The sequence below is a fragment of the Phoxinus phoxinus genome (genome assembly GCF_949152265.1).
Source record: "Phoxinus phoxinus genome assembly, chromosome: 17".
NCBI lineage: Eukaryota > Metazoa > Chordata > Actinopteri > Cypriniformes > Leuciscidae > Phoxinus > Phoxinus phoxinus.
In genome coordinates, this window is record NC_136892.1 from 33048378 (window position 1) to 33069484 (window position 21107).

General features: G+C 40.8%; 2 long non-coding RNA genes across 3 annotated transcripts; both read left to right on the plus strand.

Moving 5' to 3' along the window:
• Positions 1 to 3841: 3841 nt before the first annotated feature.
• Positions 3842 to 7319, plus strand: LOC306985043. Its single transcript, XR_013794734.1, has 4 exons — positions 3842 to 3933; positions 6375 to 6583; positions 7007 to 7034; positions 7160 to 7319. It is a non-coding gene; the product is annotated as an uncharacterized lncRNA (long non-coding RNA).
• Positions 7320 to 18905: 11586 nt separating this feature from the next.
• LOC306984822 lies at positions 18906 to 20862 on the plus strand. Of its 2 annotated transcripts, XR_013794649.1 has the most exons (4): positions 18906 to 19002; positions 19108 to 19233; positions 19614 to 19657; positions 19772 to 20862. It is a non-coding gene; the product is annotated as an uncharacterized lncRNA (long non-coding RNA). The 2 variants fall into 2 exon arrangements; XR_013794650.1 differs by having other exon boundaries at positions 18959 to 19233.
• The last annotated feature ends 245 nt before the right edge of the window (positions 20863 to 21107 follow it).

Genomic DNA, 21107 nt, shown 5'->3' on the forward strand with positions numbered 1-21107 from the left:
TCCCCCATCTTGTTCTCCTCTCCCTCTTCCTCCATCTCTTCCTCGATCTCCTCTCCCTCTTCCCCCATCTCTTCCTCGATCTCCTCTCCCTCTTCCCCCATCTCTTCCTCGATCTCCTCTCCCTCTTCCTCCATCTCTTCCTCGATCTCCTCTCCCTCTTCCCCCATCTCTTCCTCGATCTCCTCTCCCTCTTCCCCCATCTCTTCCTCGATCTCCTCTCCCTCTTCCCCCATCTCTTCCTCGATCTCCTCTCCCTCTTCCCCCATCTTGTTCTCCTCTCCCTCTTCCTCCATCTCTTCCTCGTTCTCCTCTCCCTCTTCCCCCATCTCTTCCTCGATCTCCTCTCCCTCTTCCCCCATCTCGTTCTCCTCTCCCTCTTCCTCCATCTCTTCCTCGATCTCCTCTCCCTCTTCCCCCATCTCGTTCTCCTCTCCCTCTTCCTCCATCTCTTCCTCGATCTCCTCTCCCTCTTCCCCCATCTCGTTCTCCTCTCCCTCTTCCTCCATCTCTTCCTCGATCTCCTCTCCCTCTTCCCCCATCTCTTCCTCGTCTTCTCCTTCCCCTTGGTCCTTCGGCCTCCATATTCTTAACCCTCTGAGACCTAAGGTTCTTTTTAAAATTAATTTTCCGTCTGGTGTCATTTACTAAAAAGCTTGTAAAACATCAACCCTTTTGTGCACAGACAATTGACACACCTCTTTTTTTTCAGGACAAATTGAACTTTCAGCATATTTGTGTTACATTGATGTCACCTGAATGTAAAATAAGTTATGGGACCACAAAGACAAATGAAAAAATAAAACGGAAATTGAATCACTCAAACATTTATTGAAATCACACACAAATAAATAAAAGCTAATCAAATTTCCTCTGGAAAACAGTTTGTTCATGTCTTTGGAGTCCTGGAGCACAGGAATAAACATTATAACTTGAACAGAACCAAAACTATTTACATTTTTACAAAAGAAGTCCAGGCGTTTTGAGCCTCATGAAATTCACTGATGCCAAGCCTCAAAACAGTTTCTATCAGGAATCACACAGAGGGCCACATCACATGCTTTGCATTTCCAGGGGGTGGCCTGTTTGACCTGCTTTGTCTGCTTGCAGTTCACACATTGCCTTCTACCATAGGAGGCCTTCTTGCTTGCTTCAGTTTGATCTGATGTTTGATATCATGACTGTAAAACAAATAAAGCAAAATATTAGATCATACATATCAGATCAATTAGTGTTTTTGTATTTGATTCCTCACATAAGATAACAATGGCTGAGATTGCTACTGTACCCCCAAACCTATCACAGCTATAATATGAGCATTCTCTCCCCAGCCAAAAGGTGTGACCAACCCCCCCCCCCCACTATCCTTTGTTTGTATCTCTAGGTAAACTCAATGGCTGAGAGACAAAGTGTAATCCACAACTCTAACTACTCTGTAACAAACATAGAAAAACAAAATACTACTTTTACAGAACTTATTTTTACATATTTAGAAAATTTATATTTTATCATATTAGTTTTTTTATATACTTTTACAGTAAATAAATAAATGGAACTTACTCTTCAGCAGGGTCTAGACCATTCTGATAATCTAGTTCCTCATCAGTCAAAAAGCTCTCTTCTCCAGAAAATCCATCATCCTCCATGGCATCAAAAAAGGCCAGCGCTTGATTTAGATCCATGTTTCTCAATCTCTGACGATCCATTATTCTCCGTTTATTATTCAAAACTTGCGTCTCTCTGTGCGTCTCTCTCTCTCTCCCGTCGAAACCACTGTGCCGTGCGTCTCTCTCTCTCCATATCAGCCTTGGTTCATGCGTAATGACGCACCAACGTGGACGACGGATCAGCCTGTCATTGGTCAACAACCTCACGCAAAGCATCACGTGATATCCAAAATGGCAGCTAGCATCGAGCTAGCGGCAAAAATGACAGAAAATTTATAAATTATGGACATCAAGTGGATAAAACTTGGATATAAGCGTTTGGATTTATTGCTGAAACACTCTGAAAGGAAGCACAAGTTCCAGGCTGGATAGAAAACCTTCTGTAAAGGCTAGAAAGACACCAAAGACACCCCCGTGACGGCTAGCTCGTTAGCTTTCTGCTGCAAAAAACGGTAAGAAAATCAATCAAACTTTCATCAAATAATATAAATATTTATCGGAGGAGTCGCGTGGCGTCGTGGACGATGCCGTCGGGCTCAGAGGGTTAATTGTATCACGACAGGTGCGCATACCTGAGTTCTATTTATAGTGCTACAGCTGTGACTGATTGGTGTTCAATTACCGGTTAAGTGTTTTACTGTGTGTGCGGGGGTGTTGCTATTGTCGCATGTGTTTTTATTATTGAATGGAGGTGCTGTATGCAAAGTGTTTCCTCATTTTCCAACGTGTGTAACATACAACACTCTGTGTGTAGTGTTTTGCACCGTGTGTTGCACAATTGTTTGCAGTGCAATGCCTACAATGTGTTTATTCATTTGGTGCCTGTGTGTAAGACATGCATGCAAACGGTGCGGTTTTGACGCTTTGATCTGGGCATTCACTTTTTGTGTTTTAGCAATTGGGAAAAACTGTAACATCCAGAGATGAGAAGTGTGAGTGCGAGGGAAGAGAAGATGACATAGCAGAGGAGAGATGGGAGGGAGAGAGTGAGCGCAGGTTTCGTCTGAAAGTAACTGGTAGGGGGTTGGTGGAGCATGGGTAGTGAGTTGTAGATTGAATGTAATGAGGAAATGATCAGAAACGTGGAGAGGTTTCACCAAAATGTTGTCCGTGATGCAGTTGCGTGTGTAAACCAGGTCTAGTTGGTTGCCTGATTTGTGAGTACCTGTGGTGATGAGCCGTTTGAGATCGAATGAGGCTAGGAGAGAGATGAAGTCTGTTGCATTCGGCTTCTCTAGATGGATGTTGAAATCTCCAAAGACTACAAGTGCGGTGCCATCCTCAGGGAAAGAAGACAGCAGCACATCCAGCTCCTCTACAAAGCTTCCCAGTTGACCTGGGGGGCGATATATGACTACAATACGGATCTTAATGGGAGTTGTAAGTGTAATAGCATGATATTCAAACGAGTAGTTATTGCAGAGAAAGGAGAGGGTTGAGTATTTCCAATTGTTAGAAATGAGAAGACCTGTGCCCCCACCCCTCCCAGACTGGCGAGGAGTGTGAGAGAAAGAGAAGTTGTTAGAGAGACCAGCAGGGGTTGCTGAGTCTTCTGGACGAATCCAGGTCTCAGTCAAGCCTAAAATATTAAGAGTAGAATGAGATGCAAAGGCTGGTAGAGTCGATGGTCTTTACCCGAGTCGGTCTTCACACGAGGAGAGCTGAACGCTTCCTCTGACGCTTCCGCGGCAGCGCACACACTACAGAAATATAGTGCTTTCAAACGCCTGAGTGAGGACAGCTGTCTCTCCAAGCAATTAGCACACCAAAAGCAAATAATAATAAACATAAAGGCTCATCTGTGTATATTGGTAACTCAAAAGGAACAGAGAGGTTAAAGAAGGAACTTCAAAAGGAAAAGCATGGTGCTTTAAAAAAAAACGTTTAATGACTGTAAAAGATTTTTATAGGGAAATATTGAGCTGGGATAGTATGACGTTAGTGGTAGGCTAATGTTAAAATTGACTACGCCAAAATGCCTTGAGTAGACTAGAGGACATAAGCATACAGTAGCTGCTAAATTAAGACTGTGTCTGACCAATTAGCAATTAGGTGAACCAGTCTTTTCACATTCAAATTAGACCAGTCAACCTATTACCTCAAAAATGATGACTAGCCTGTAAGCAGTTTAACCAGCCCCGCAGGATTCCATACCACTGGAAAAAACACTGAAAAGTGTCTTTCTTTTTCATAACCTCATACAGCACAACATCATCAGCACAGATCTCAGAGCTGCACTGGAGATTCCCTCTTTTCGGCTCTAAACAAGGTGAATATAACATTTTATAAACCTGTATTGCACATCAATCATTAACTAATATAAAACTTTATTGAAAAAAATGTGGTTGTAGAAACAATTTTCTCGCAGAAATTGCAAGTAAATTTCACAATTAATTACAAGAAATGGCAAGTAACACATTGAATTAAACATGAAAAACGGAAATAGTATTTTCTTGTAAAACATACTCTGTAACGTTTACAGCCCGGAAAGTACTGCATAATTACGACAAATTTTCAGCGTAACTTTCGGTTATCATAGTGTACCTAAAAAGTACTTATATGTAAGTATAAGGGAACAATATGTAAAGTTTGGGGAATAAAGGTGTAGCAACCAGGAGAATTAACAAATTATTTATAAGTATTATAGAACTATAAGGGTTACTTATTCTACTATTATGATACAACAATCTTACATTTAGGAGGAACATACATTTCATAACTTTTTGTAATAATGGTGTACCAATACATAGCTAGGCCTACTGTATACGCTTTTTTAAAATTACAGGGTACATATGCATTTATACAGTTTTTTTTTCTTTTGTCTTTTTTTTTAATAGCAAAAGTGCAGATGTTTAAGTTTGGGCTTATATGTTAAAAGGCAAGTAAAGCTAAAACTATTGCATTTTTTTTTTTAATAATGGGAAATATACTCTTGTTCCATGTAGTTACAGGGCAAGTACAATAAAAATACATACACGCAATTTAATATCATCACTGACCCGGAAACCTTTATTTGAAAAACAACTTACGTATTACAGTTGGTCTGAAACGATAGTCTACGGTGTAAAAAGTTTAAAATGTTGTATTTTTCTTACAAACACCTATCGTTTCACTTCAGAAGATATTGATCCATCATTGGGGTCGTATGGATTACAGTTATTGCAGTGTGTGCTGTTTGATGCTCCAACTTTTAGGAACACATGAGCTTGCGTTATATGTATTCCCAGAGATCTATTTATTATTTTTCTCTCAAAACCTTAATTTGTGTCAATCTGAAGAAGGAAATTTGTATACATCTTGGATGGCATGAGGGTAAAAGATGAGTAAATGGTGAGGATGTATTTCTGGGTGTGCTGCATTTTCTTATAATACAGAATAGCAAGAGACATGATTTCTTCTTCAGATTCATCAGTGGAAATAAATAAAAAGAAGAGGAACAAAAGGAAGAAGCCAAGCAAGAGAAAAACGGGTGGACAAAATGTGCTACTTTCTGTCAAGACTTTTCATTTTAAATGAATTGATGATTTAAAAAAGCAGTTTTAAACGAAAAATAAATCTCTTTTGAATTAAATCGTTTTTCAAATAAAGGTTTCCGAGATTGTGTGTATGTATTTTTATTGTACTTGCCCTGTAACTATACATGGAACAAGAAGGTAACAAGCACCACTACATGAAACAAGAGTATATTTCCCCAATGTTTAAGTAAAAGTTGCTATTGTTTTAATTTTAAGTGGTTTTAACTTTGGTTAAAAAGATTACTGTATAAATGCATAGATATGTACCCTGTAATTTTTAAAAAGCATATACAGTATGTATTGGTACACCAAAAAGGTACACAGTGTATGTTCTTGCTAAATTTCTCCCAAACGTAGGATTGTTCAATGCTATCGCATGACCAATTCGTACGAATTCTTACGAGTGGGTAAAAGGTGGTCATTCGTTTGAATTCATACGATTTGTCTAAACCCCAGTGATGGGTAGGTTTAGGGGCGGGGTCAGGGGTAGGTCATTCGTTTGAATTCATACGATTTGGGCAACTTGTAAAATATGTACGATTTAGCAAAAATCATACGAATTCATACAAGTGGGGTCATATTAATTTGTATGAATTAGCCACCTCATAAAATTCGTATGAATTGCCAACGCTATCTCACAACCAATTCGTACAAATTCGTACATTTGTCTAAACCCACGTGATGGGTAGGTTTAGGGGCGGGGTCAAGAATAGGTTATTCGTACGAATTCATACGAATTTGGCAACTCATAAAATATGTACGATTTAGCAAAAATCGTAAGATTTCGTACGAGTGAGGTTGTATGAATTCATAGGAATTAGCCACCTCGTAAAATTCATTCAAATTGCCGTGAGATCGGGTTGGATTGTTGTATCATAATAGTAGAATAAGTAACCCTTAGTTATATAATACTTATAGTATAAATAATGTGTTAATTCTCCTGGTTGCTACCCCTTTATTCCCCAAACTTTACATATTGTTCCATTATACATACATGCTAGTACTTTATAGGTACACTATGATAACCGAAAGTTACTCTGTAAAATCACTTTAATTACGCTGTACTTTCCGGGCTGTAATCTAAAGCTATAACATCTCTGTAAATAAAACAATCTCTGTTTTATTTACAACTTCAATTTTTTTTTTTACCATGTTCACTTAACTCTAAATTGAACCTTTATATTTTTTATAACAGATAATACAAAGGCAGAATGAACACATGGGAGACAAGAAATGAACACATGGGAGAACATATATTGACCAGAACAGACTTAATGATTAATGTTATGGACAAGAGAGAAAAAGAAGAATGGCGAACAAAAAAGGACAACAATTTTCGATATAATGAACAAAAGACGTCGAGTCTAGTCAGACAGAACAGCATTTATAGTGGCAAACCAAACTGTAAGTATGATATTTCAGATCAAACATTGCTATGTATCTTTATTCATCAACAGTGTTTCATCTTCTCTGGCTTTTCCTTCACTCTGTACAAACTTTATAGGAAAAGCATAATTTACATTTACAGTTCATAAGTTTACATGGTTACTATTGTGTCCTGGTCTGGTGTGTCGTGTTCATTTGCTGTGTATTTAAGCGCTGTGTTTAATCAGTTCGGTTGTCTGTTATTGTCATAACCAAGTTGGTGTTCTGTTCATGTTTCTGAGATTACTGAGTTTTTTGTGAAGATTTGAGTTTATTTCTAAATTAAAGTAACTGCTGCCTTTAGATCCTGCTAACTTTCTTTTCTGCAGCATCCAGCGCACACAACACTTATATATATGGTGTATGAATGCTAAAATCTGATTTTGAGTTTCTCATTTCCAGTTTCTGCAGGGTTTCAGAAGAGTCACAGGTGAGCTGAGAGATTTACACATGATGTACAGTTACAACTGTGTAGAACCGCTGCCCAAATCTGATGTTATATTGATCTGTATATGTTATATTTCTGAGAATGTTGTTTTCTCCCTCTCTCTTTAGAAAGCAGAAATTCTATTTGCCTAACCCGCAAAGTGTTCTCCATCATGTCCAGTCACTGATTAAACAATGTATTGTCAAGAGAACTGGAGTGTTCTCTTCAAACAATTTATAATAGAAAAAAATAAACAAGAAAAATACAACAAAAAGCAGAAGACCAGAGATTTGGGAGATTCTGTAGGGACCATGAAGTTTTCATAATGTGTGTGTGTGTGTGTGTGTGTGTGTGTGTGTGTTTACCACATCCTGTAAAGATGACGCTGCATTATGTGTGTGGGATAATGTGTTATGGGGAACATAAGCACTGTTGTGTGTAACTGACAAATATGAAAACTGAATATATGATGTATAGAAAGTATAAAAAAAATTACAATAAAAATGTGTGTATTTCTAATGCCTTTGATGCAAACAAGAAATGTGTTGACAATAGGGATGTCCAGATCCGATCACATGATCGGAAATCGGGCCCGATCACGTGGTTTCAGACTCGATCGGAATCGGACGTTACCTCCTGATCAGGACTCGGATATATATGTAATGTAGGGCTGAACGTTATTCCATTTTAACGTCGACATCGCGATGTGCGAGTGAGCGGTAGTCACATCGCCGGAACATGCGATGTGAAGGGTAGTAGCACCAGCGGGAGATATTACGCGCTTCATGAGGCACGCGCGCCGTGGTCTCTTGCTCGCTCTCCCTCTCTGCCGTGCACGCGCTGCGCGGTTTGGAGCACAGTCTCTGTCTCGCGGACGCGCTCGCTCTAAATTCCGGAAATTGTAACTAATTCGCGGGCATCAGTGAGCAGCTATCAATATGCGGGAGACTCCCGGAACTTGGGATGTCTGTATCTATAATAATATCGGCATTAGAATTATTGATTTTTCATTAGGCTATTTTTTTGGTGCCCCTCAGCTCTTGATGCGCGTGGTGGGAGCGGCGACGCTGACAAGCGGTAAAGCTGCTGTTTAAATGTGTTCGGCTTTTCTGTTTACAGAAACATGTTCTCTAATCTGTTTAGAAGATTTAATACAAAATATATTAAAGTTTTATATCATTTTGTTTATTTCATATGATTATGATGACCAACACCAACACTGTTTTACTTTGGCACTTTGGCTGAAAAGTTGACTTAAAAGATTGTGAACCAAAATTTATAAAAAAATATATTTATTTTAAGTTATATTGTTGTAAACCAATCAGGGGGTTGATGTAAAGCTGCTGTTTTATTCAAAAATGTGTTCTGCTTTTGTGTTTACAGAAATGTTCTAATTTTGGAATAAAAAATTAAGTGACCTTTTTGTCACTTGTAATGAAGCTTGCTTATTAGTGAAATTATTAATATCATGGAATGGTAATTATTGTCTTTAGCCTGGAGTTATGGCTCTCAATATCGTATATCCGAAGTATCGGATCGGGACTCGGTATCGGTAGATACTCAAAATCAAATGACTCGGACTCGGACTCGAGGGCAAAAAAACCTGATCGGGACATCCCTAGTTGACAATAAAGTAATTTATTAAATAAAGCAATTGACGCTAGTAGTGTTACAATTAACGCACGCAGGGAATATGTTGATGCAAGTAGATTAGTAATTAGTCATTTTGAAAAGCAGGGCCTTTAGTGCTCTCGGGGTGGAAGATCATTTAAGCCTCTTTCACACATTCCGGAAAATACACGGATAATGTGTCCCGGGATTGTTTGATTCTGGGTCATTCACACTGCCAGTGATTTTCCGGAATGAGTGCGTTCACACACATCCCGTAAAGATCCCGTAAAGACACGTGCCACCGCTACCGCTCTTTCCATTGTAGTCGTGCACTTGGTGGATTTTTTTACGCAGCTTATTAAGTTTACTAATGATCTGCGTTTTTGATCTCGAGAAACCACGTCTGAGCATTTTTTCCGGATTCGGTCGTACACTAACGCATCGCGTACCGTTACGCAAAGCTGGCGAGCGCTCTCAGCTTCAGCCCGGATAGTAAGGAGCTCCTGAACAGAAGAACACATATACTGAGCAAAGACAGAATAACCCTTGAAATGTGACTGTATATCTGGCCCATGGAAGTTCCAGCTTAGCTGGCATAATGCTACGTTCACACCAAACGCGAATTTTGAGCGTCTGGAGCGAGTGATTTCCATGTTAAGTCAATGTAAAGACACGTTTACGTGGGTCTGGAGGTCCTGTGGCGCAATAGACGCGTTTAGCACGTTGCGGTAGACGCGATTTTGCCTTGTTCGCGCGAAAGAGGTGAATTGAGCGTCTGGCGCGATACGCACAAGTGATTTTATTTGGTGCTTTTTGTGTATTCACGCGTTTGAAGCTAATTCTGACGCCCGAGTTGAAAAATCTGAACTTTGGCGTCTGTTGGCGCCGCGTTAACCAATCAGGAGCCTGGCCTACTTGCTGCTGTCACGTGGTGAAGTGACGTGATAAACGGGTGCAGGCCCGCCCAGAGTCACTCATTCAACAACTCAGAATGACAATACGGAAAGTAAAGAACAACATATTATACAGTTATGCGTTTTATTGGGAAAATACCATATACATAAAAAGAAGTGGGCTCAAGGTAAACCAAATTTTCCACATTTTATAAATGTCTTCACATTATACATCGTTTGGAACAAACTAAAAACAAAAAAGCAATGAAAACGCCTCGGTAACGACTGTAACCTCGGTTCCCTGAAGAGGGAACAAGCGATTGCGTCAAGATTGACGCTATGGGAACGCTTTGCGTGATTGCGTCATGAAGCACTTGTAAAATCAGTCCAATGGCGTATAGGCGGGTGACGTCATAGCAGGAAGCTATAAAGCGCACCCAGACCAAACATTGTCAACTTCTGATAGGTCGAAGCAAGTTGATCACAGGCACGGCGGAAGTATGGCAGGTGACGCAATGCAACAAGCATTCCCTCTTCAGGGAACCGAGGTTACAGTCGTAACCAAGGCATTCCCTTTTTAAGGGAACTTTCGTTGCGTCGAGATTGACGCTATGAGAACGTCTATACCAACGCCACCATAGTGACCAGTGCCTGTCTTGTATGAAATCAGGCGAGCACAACAAAGACAGAATCACCCAGAAAATTGGTTGTAAACCTGATGAGTGTGTGCGTAAAGGAAAAGCCCACCGCATCACACACCTCTTGTAGGGATACCCCTAATACAAGGCTACAAAGCCGCCATACTCCTCCTGCTCCAACGCACCACAGAGGAAACCGGTTTGTTTCCCGTGTAGGGAGCTCTAGAGTGAACGTGGCCTCAACAACCTCAGTTGAGAGACCGGAGTCTGTGAGTTGGGCCCCCTCAGAGGCCAAACCCACATTTCCATAACTCTGTTCTCCAGAACTCCTGGAAGTCGAACAATCAGGGAAACTGTGTACAGACGCACTACAATCACATCTGAAAATCCTTATGAGCTCCACCACCTCCCTGAATCTGGTGCCCAAGGATGAGAGCCTAAGCCATCATCACCAGGTTGATTAAGTGCCAGGTGCAATGGTGACCCGTCCACGGGCACCGAGCGTCCATCCATGATCGCTCCCCAGCCCTTGAGGGAAGCAACCGTCGTAAGCGTTAAGCGACGACAATGAGCTTCCAGCACAGGACCCTGGGACAAGAACCAAGGTTTCATCCACATAACTATGGAACGTAAGCATCGCCGCGTGACCCTGATCATGCGAAAGGGGTTGCCCCTCGGGGAAACTCTTCGGTCCTGAGCCGCCACTCCAAGGGTCTTATGTACAACAGGCCAAAAGGTATAACGTTGGACGCTGCTGCCAACAGACCCCACAGTCTCTAAAACTTTCACAGTGAGTGACTGACTGGCCTAGCTTTATTCTTTTCACAGCCGACAGGATGTACTCTATGCATGCAGGTGAGAGGTATCGACATTGCATCGACATTGAGTCCCATACCACACCTAGAAAAGTGGTCCTCTGTAGTGGAGAAAGCAGACTCTTCTTGACGTTTAGCCGTAAACACCATCTCTTTCATGTGGGCGAGAACGACATCTCGATGCCGAATCGCCAACTGATGCAAATGATCGTGAAAGTGCGGGGTGATAATGCTAGGCCGAACGGAAGAACTCGATATTGGTATGCTTTGCCCCCGAAAGCAAACCTCAGGAACTTCCTGCGATATGAAAGGATGGAAAAGTGGAAGTATGCGTCCTTGAGATCTATCGTGACAAACCAATCCTCGGATCTGATCTGTGGCACGATTTCTCTCAGATAGGGATGCACGATAATGGATTTTGTCCGATATTCGATATGCCGATATTTTCAAACTAATTTTGTGCGATACCGATGTATACCATTAAACTTCAAATAATAACCGAGTCCCAAAAACGCCTGTCTCTTTTACACGCCTGGTGTGGCTACAGGTTTGGATAAAAAAGGCCGGTCTCAAATAGAGGCCTGGTCTGTTTTTTAGTTTCGGTTTGTATTTACATTTACATTTATGTATTTGGCAGACGCTTTTATCGAAAGCGACTTACATTGCATTCAAGGTACACATTGTATTTAATTGTATTTAATCTTCTAAAACCCATCAGATCGTCTGTTTAAGCCAGTTCTATGGTGCAGATTACACACGCAAGAGAGCCCTGCACAGCTGTTAGCACAAGCAAGGCAGGCAGAGAGAGTTACGTGGTGTCGCGTCTATGCCATCTCGAGGTATCGCTCACCGAGAAGCGCAGCGCCGCGTCGCGTCTGTGACAACTTGAGGTATCGCACACCCAGAAGCGCAGCGCACCTAAAAGCTGTCACAAAGAACCGGCAAAAGTAATGATTATGAATATGTCAAATATAGCAAGGAGACATTTTTTCTGTGTCGGCTGCAAAGATGAAGTTGACGATGCTGACTCGCGATCTTCACAGTAGTGAACGCGTCAGAGAGAAATGCACATTTCATACAGATTACATAGTTTCTTTCGTTTTGAATTGTTTAAAAGTATGATTTAAAGCGTTCTGTAGATAATATATATATATTTCTCAGGTCTGTGAGGCAAGTAGGCTATGCTGAGTTTCGGTTGATTTATGAGATGAACTCCAGTTCATGCGCCTCCGTGTCGTGATATATTATCTGCTTTACTTATTTATTCAATTCAGGCAATTGGTTGATGAAACATTGATTAAAATTAAGATACAATTAATACAAAACGAAATTCACTTTAAAGAAAGGCTTTGTGCTTTCTGATTGAGGTCTCGGAGGAAGTTGTTGCCGTCTTTTAGAGACGATTTCAGAGCGGTCGCGTCCATGACCGAGAACTATCACGTCCGTAACATTGTTTTTTCCTCATAAATACGAACACGAAAAATTAAATAAAATGAATATTTTATGTTCTGTGGAGAGCATAGTAGCTTGGAGAGCTTACATTAGTAAGCTACAGGACATCATCTTTCAACCTGAAAAAAAAATATTACATCATTGTACCAAGCACTTCGGAAAATGCACTTCCGAATGCGTCTCTGTCCCCAGCACATTTCAAACCAAACTGACACCCATGCTGGAAATGCCTCCACATGTTGGAAGTTTAAGTTGCTGGCGCTCATGCTACGTTCACGGTCGTCACGTGCCGAAACACGCCACCCTATCGGCAAGGCTCATCAGCAGTTAAATATTCATATCGGCCAATGCCGATGATGGTCATTTTAAGCTTTTATCGGCCGATACCGATGTTGTGCCGATATCATCGTGCATCCCTGGTCTCAGAGTTAACATTTTGAACTTTAGCTGCATGACTGACTCGTTCAGAACTCTCAGATCCAAAATGGGACGCAACCCCCCATCCTTATATGGAATGATGAAATACCGACTGTAAAACCCGGTTTCCCTGCTGGAGGGAGGTACATGTTCAAAACTGATGCAATCAGGCTTTATTGGTACCATGATCATCAACTTTCATCAGCTCATCAACTTTCTCTGTCAACTCAGGCTTTGATCTTAAGCTATGATTACTCCACGAGCGCGTGCACATACCAAAGTGACGTTGGCACCGAACAACCAATCGCGTTCGATATGGATAGAGCGAGAGCGATGTATTTTTTCCGCGGAGGAGCAAGAGATAATCATTCAGAATTACGATTAATTTAAATATGTATTACAAGCTCGAAACAATACGTTCTCTGCTGCCAAAGCAAGAGAAGATTGTTTGGAGAAAGATTGCTGATTGCGTTAATGTATAAGCTAAACAAATACGTTCTATATTATTGTAAAATTATGTATAGGCTATGAATGTATGTGTGTGTGAAATATAGCCTATATTTTTATAATATATTATAAAAACTGTAATAATAATAATAACTAATAATATAATATAAAAACTGTGCATGTGTATACTAATAAAGATTAATATTCATTTATTTTTAGATGCAACTCCAAACGTTCTTGGCAGCAGATAAAGACAAAATATAAAAATATAATTCAAAGTAGTAAGTATTTACACACAACCTTTTATTATTTTTGTAAACATTTGATCACAAACACTTGTTTGAGGCAAACCGAAAAAAGAGTGAAATTCAGAAAACCAGTGAGGTCCACTCCTCCAGAATACACTGAGTTGCTCTGATAGGAATAAGGGACAGCCGGTTATGGATGGGATTACAGGTGCTGTACAATCTGACCCTGTGCTGGCTCCTCTAAGCAAGTAACACTGGGTACGTGTGCGATACATTACTATTTTAAGTTTGAAATAAGGCTGACTGTATGTTCTGCAGTCGAGGGAAATGCAGTGTCCCTGTTGAAGCCAGCACACAAACACACACACACACACACACACACGCAGAGAGAGTCTCCCACACAGAGGTCAGTATGCAGCAGACAGAACACCAGAAACATACTTTACAACAGTTATGCTTTATATTGGCCTACTTTTATTTATTAGGGTGGAGGAAATGATGAAGACACTCTGTCTGTGTTCTGAGACAGTTGCTGAGGTGAATGCTCTGGGCTTTTTATTAAGGCAAACATTTGAATGTGTGTGTGGCATAAAACAGGGACTGGCCCTTACACATCTCAGCTAGACTGCAAGGAGCCTATAGAGCTCGACTGCACACTAAAGGAGCCTATAGAGCTAGACTGCAAGGAGCCTATAGAGCTCGACTGCACACTAAAGGAGCCTATAGAGCTCGACTGCACACTAAAGGAGCCTATAGAGCTAGACTGCACACTAAAGGAGCCTATAGAGCTTGACTGCACACTAAAGGAGCCTATAGAGCTCGACTGCACACTAAAGGAGCCTATAGAGCTCGACTGCACACTAAAGGAGCCTATAGAGCTCGACTGCACACTAAAGGAGCCTATAGAGCTCGACTGCACTCTAAAGGAGCCTATAGAGCTCGACTGCACACTAAAGGAGCCTATAGAGCTCGACTGCACACTAAAGGAGCCTATAGAGCTCGACTGCACACTAAAGGAGAGACTGCACACTAAAGGAGCCTATAGAGCTCGACTGCACACTAAAGGAGCCTATAGAGCTCGACTGCACACTAAAGGAGCCTATAGAGCTAGACTGCAAGGAGCCTATAGAGCTCGACTGCACACTAAAGGAGCCTATAGAGCTAGACTGCAAGGAGCCTATAGAGCTCGACTGCACACTAAAGGAGCCTATAGAGCTAGACTGCAAGGAGCCTATAGAGCTCGACTGCACACTAAAGGAGCCTATAGAGCTCGACTGCACACTAAAGGAGCCTATAGAGCTCGACTGCACACTAAAGGAGCCTATAGAGCTCGACTGCACACTAAAGGAGCCTATAGAGCTAGACTGCAAGGAGCCTATAGAGCTAGACTGCACACTAAATGAGCCTATAGAGCTAGACTGCACACTAAAGGAGCCTATAGAGCTCGACTGCACACTAAAGGAGCCTATAGAGCTAGACTGCACACTAAAGGAGCCTATAGAGCTCGACTGCACACTAAAGGTGCCTATAGAGCTAGACTGCACACTAAAGGAGCCTATAGAGCTAGACTGCACACTAAAGGAGCCTATAGAGCTAGACTGCACACTAAAGGAGCCTATAGAGCTAGACTGCACACTAAAGGAGCCTATAGAGCTAGACTGCACACTAAAGGAGCCTATAGAGCTCGACTGCACACTAAAGGAGCCTATAGAGCTAGACTGCACACTAAAGGAGCCTATAGAGCTAGACTGCACACTAAATGAGCCTATAGAGCTCGACTGCACACTAAAGGTGCCTATAGAGCTAGACTGCACACTAAAGGAGCCTATAGAGCTAGACTGCACACTAAAGGAGCCTATAGAGCTAGACTGCACACTAAAGGAGCCTATAGAGCTAGACTGCACACTAAAGGAGCCTATAGAGCTCGACTGCACACTAAAGGAGCCTATAGAGCTAGACTGCACACTAAAGGAGCCTATAGAGCTAGACTGCACACTAAAGGAGCCTATAGAGCTCGACTGCACACTAAAGGAGCCTATAGAGCTAGACTGCACACTAAATGAGCCTATAGAGCTCGACTGCACACTAAAGGAGCCTATAGAGCTAGACTGGACACTAAAGGAGCCTATAGAGCTCGACTGCACACTAAAGGAGCCTATAGAGCTCGACTGCACACTAAAGGAGCCTATAGAGCTCGACTGCACACTAAAGGAGCCTATAGAGCTAGACTGCACACTAAATGAGCCTATAGAGCTCGACTGCACACTAAAGGAGCCTATAGAGCTCGACTGCACACTAAAGGAGCCTATGGAGCTAGACTGCACACTAAAGGAGCCTATAGAGCTCGACTGCACACTAAAGGAGCCTATGGAGCTAGACTGCACACTAAAGGAGCCTATAGAGCTAGACTGCACACTAAAGGAGCCTATGGAGCTAGACTGCACACTAAAGGAGCCTATAGAGCTAGACTGCACACTAAAGGAGCCTATAGAGCTAGACTGCACACTAAAGGAGCCTATAGAGCTAGACTGCACACTAAAGGAGCCTATAGAGCTAGACTGCACACTAAAGGAGCCTATGGAGCTAGACTGCACACTAAAGGAGCCTATAGAGCTAGACTGCACACTAAAGGAGCCTATAGAGCTAGACTGCACACTAAAGGAGCCTATGGAGCTAGACTGCACACTAAAGGAGCCTATAGAGCTAGACTGCACACTAAAGGAGCCTGACTGTGAGCTGAGGAGGCTCCACATTTAATAAATAAATAAATTGGAGATCAAACAGCTGGATTAAACTGATCTCAGTATGTGAACTTATTTAACCAAGTAACACTTTAGCATGAATATTTATTAATGCAACTTTCTCTTGCTCTCTTTCTCCCCCCATCCCACAAAACCAATTAAACAGTTTGAGACCTATCTGCAGTTTCAATGTGCTTTTATTAAGTGTAATATTGTATGGTGATTGCATCTACATCTGCACCAGCTGGGTGGTCGAGTGTGATCGGGTCAGTTTCATCGGGGAGAAGCTGGTTGTATGGTGGTTCTATCAGAAAGACTTGGGAGATAAATTGATATAACAGCGTATATTTATTAACAGCCCATCAAGCATGAATTTATAAAGTTCTTTGGCGTAGGCCCCGTCCTTAGAGAGCAATGCGAGGGTAGCGGAATCTGCATATCCTACCTGAAGACGAAGGCAGGGGCGCAGCCGACCCCCCTGTGGGTAAGGAAGGCATCCTGGTGGTGGTGGGGAGGATGAAGGGGAAGGTACCATCTTGGTGGTGGTTGGGGAGGATGGAGGTAATTGGCAGCGTCAGCATCTGCGAACTCAGACAAATGTAAGTACCGATCTTTTATACTGTGAGTGTTAGCACATGATTGGTTAAGAGAAATAATACGTGGCACGCTGATTGAGTCTTCCTGGCAGAACCTACGCTAAAGCTGTCATTTCTCGCTCCTTTCTATGGTGGCTATATTGTGCAGAATGGCACATGCATCTGTGATGCCCGCTCTGGTAACTCTTAAGCGCCGAAGACAGTTGAAACGTCTGAGGGCCACATTGAAGCGGTTCTGTGGCCCTGTCTGAGGGTCATGATGGTTATTGTGTTGCAAAGTAACAGTGTTTTATACTGTACCAAATTTAACTTGCTTTCCTCAAAGTGCTGACACAACACAGACTCACAGAAATAGTTATATCTGTTAATGTTACTATTAATTTAAAGATTCATCTCACAGAAAATAATAATTTCACATGTTCACATCATCTCTACCTGAACATTAAAGCTGTGAAAGGACTTTCTATTAACATAATCTGCCTCATGTTCGCCTATAGAGAAGTGGAGATTGCAACATGTGTGCAGGCTATTTTTCCAATCACTCTAGGGAATCATATCATAAGATTAACCGAATAATAATAAAAAATATTTAAAATAATTCTGAACATGTACTGTAGTACATTTGTGAAATTTGCTTTTTGAAAGAAAAAAAATGTGTTCATGTGATGTCACCCTATCAATATAGGCTATCTTAGCGGCAATTTTATAAAAGCCCTCTTTTATGGACATGGTCGATATATGTCCGGGGAACATTATTACGTAATGAAACTATTACTCCTGCAGAGCGAGGACCACCTTGTGAATAGTTCGACAAACCCCTAGATTCTGTGCATCACCGATCGTGCAAGTATGTGCCACTTGCAAAAAAACGCAAAACAACACAATACCATTTGCGGTACAGTAATGAATTCGACGTGTTAAATTCTTTATGTGCGGCTCAAGAAGTTCGCAAAGATAAGATATTCCTTCCGCAGAAAATCTGTATCTTTCATACAAACTATCAGGAAAGGCAAGGGGATTTTATCTGGCTATAAACTCTTTCTCTACGATGTGCTCGTCTTACAATTTAAAGAAAATGTAAAGCCATTGCAACAAACACTGGGAATTAGTTACGTCACCTATATGTTTCTTTGCTCACAGCTGATTGGTCAAACTTCAGTCTGAGTCTCGAATCCAGAACATAAGCTGCCCCGGAGCAGGCTAGCCGTGCAGCGTAAGATACCATGGCAACAAACACCGATTAAAGCCGAGCTGCTTTCATAGTACCTAAAACCCAGGGTTGGCGGAAACTAAGCTGAAACATAGCTGGCTAGCCACCTAAACCGGCTTCATGTTACAGGCCCCAGGAAAGCACAGCCAGATAAAAACAAACAAGCGATGTAAACACGAACCACGTGCTACACAGAACACAAGTGACAGAACCCTGATACACTCAACAAAATGCTTTTGTGGCACTGTTCTTTTTACCGAAGTATTTTTTGTTAAAGTAGCACAGATATATTTATTTTACCTCCAAAACACTATTGTATTGCGTTTAATTAACTTAACACGTATACGTTTCCACTATAGGCTACTTAATTATCAATCGTTAAACTAATGTAAGGGTTTAATTTCGCAACAATGATAAAAAAAACCCTGATGTGGTGATTTCCAACATAGTGGATGAAAACGGCGTGCGAAGAAGGTGGAAATGGCATCAGTATCAGCCATAGAAAATATAAAGTTAATCTACATTTAGTCATTTAGCAGACGCTTTTATCCAAAGCGATTTACAACTGAGGACTACAGCAAGCGAGTCATCGTGAACAGGCAGAAATAACGCAAGAAGTGCTCAAAATACACAGATCAGGCATTGCTCAGAGTAAAAAGGAAAACTATATAAAGGAAATAACGTATAAAGGAAAAGGTTTTTTTTTTTTTTTGTGTACAAGTGTACCAAAATGTGAACTCTATACCAAATGTGAACTCTATTGTTTATAAACGATAAGGAGGAGTGTCAGGAGGAGGGGAATATTCATAAGGCTAAAGGAGGAGTTTACTGGGTTTCACTATATAATACTAAACAACAGCAGAGATGTCAGAGCTGGATATTTCCTTTTCGGCTGATCACAAGGTAATTAAAACACCTTTATATTTAATTGTGTTGTAAAGAGCTTTTTATTAATTACTTAATTTAAACTGAACATTTATGTTTGTATGTTTTGCATGAAAAAAAAAGAATAATTAAATGGACAAGAGAGAAAGAGAAAAATGGTGAATAAAAAGGACAAAAAGTTACGATCTAATGAACCAGAGACGCCGAGGCTAGTCAGACAAAACAGCATTAATAGCGGAAAACCGAACTGTGAGTATTTATGATATCTAATATCAAACTGCTATATTTCATCATCAACTGTGTTCATCTGCCTCTCTGAGTTTTCATCTTTTTATGTATGAACTATATAGGAAAAACAGCATTTACCTTTACAGTTGTGATCATAAGTTAAACAATTGCTATTATTGTCTTGTGGACTATGTGTTATGCGAAATTCAATTAAAGTTTATTATGCTTATTCAGGGCAGGGTTAGGGTTAGATGTAATGATCCCTCTTATTTTGTTCAAATGATTCACATTTAGCAGATTCTGCCAGGTGCATGTAAATATGTCCACAAGTGCATGACTGATACGCTCTGCTGTTTATAATGCATGAAGCTATAGCAGATGTTTGTGTTTTTCATTCTCAGTTTCACACGTTGCACAGCCACAGACCATTTGAGTCGCAAAAGAGGTAAGACACACATATTATATACAGAGAATAAATATAGTTTTGAACTGATGAACACATCAGGTGCTATATTGATCTTTCTGGGTTATATTTCTGAAAGTATTTTTCTCTTTTTAGAAAGCAGCCGTTCTTTTCATCTCACCTACACAATATTCTTCATTTTACCTAAACTGCTTGTTTGGCGTTTATTTTCTCGTTGTACTTTATCATCTAATTAATAAAAATCAGCAAGAGAGAGAAGTGTTTCGACTGGAATGCTGATGGAAGCATTACCTGGACAGACCAAACATGAGCTTAATATGTTTCTGTGTGAAGGCTGTTCCTCAGAAATGCGTACGGAAATCAAAAAGGCAATTGATAACTTCTGTGCAGCTTGACGAACACATGAGACATTGAGTGAAGACTACAGTGATGTCACCATGTCACCAAAGGACCTTATAGGAAGAAAAACCCCTGGGAAGGCTTCGAAAGTGAAGTTGAAATTTTAGTGAAGTTCCCAAACGTAATTTCAGGAGTGAAACATCTAATCAGACTCAGCATCTGCTGTTCTGCCGTCCCTCCACCTGCCCAGCTCCACCAACATCATTCAGGCATCTCGCTACTCATCATCCAAACATTAGTAGTCCCACTGAGGAGGTATTTTTAAGCCAAAGCCAAATACTCGTAACCATGTGTTCATGGTGGTTGTCTTATGTTGTTGGATGTTCCCTGTCTTGTGTTGAACAATCTGCAATAACAATAATAAATCATACAGTAAAGTGCATGATTTAAAAAAAATCTACAGTTGATAATTAGTATATCCTATTACAGCAGATCAACAGCTGAGAGAAGATCACATGGACACAGACATTAACCGCATCAATACAAATCAACAGTATAACTTTGAACGATTTGTATTGTGAAAAGGCTACATAAGTGAAAACTATAAATGTAGCGATACTTTTTAAAAGTATATACTTTTTTTCTTGTATATCTTTCTTTATCATCTGTATAGTATTTTCTTAAATGTACATGTATGTATATATAATGTTACTAAATTGACATTTAATGTAAATGTAACCACAAATGTAACAATTAAATTACGTTAACTACTCTCATTAGAGTATTAGTACTAGATTAACTATTAGTACTAGATGAGTATTAGATAAACTCATCTCTTCCGTGAGCACTTGACATAAAAAATAAAATAAAATAAAAAGTTTTCCTTCAATCCTCCCTTGTTTGGCTTCTGCTACTCTGAGCAATGCCTGATCTGTGTATTCTGAGCACTTCTTGCGTTATTTTTGCCTCTTCACGATGACTTGCTTGCTGTAGTCCTCAGTTGTAAGTCGCTTTGGATAAAAGTGTCTGCTAAATGACTAAATGTAAATGTAGAAGGCTGTAGTAGACTGGTAGGTTCGGGTTCGGGTTAGGAGGATAAGTTGACTTGTAGTTGCCAAGTTATTTATGCCCT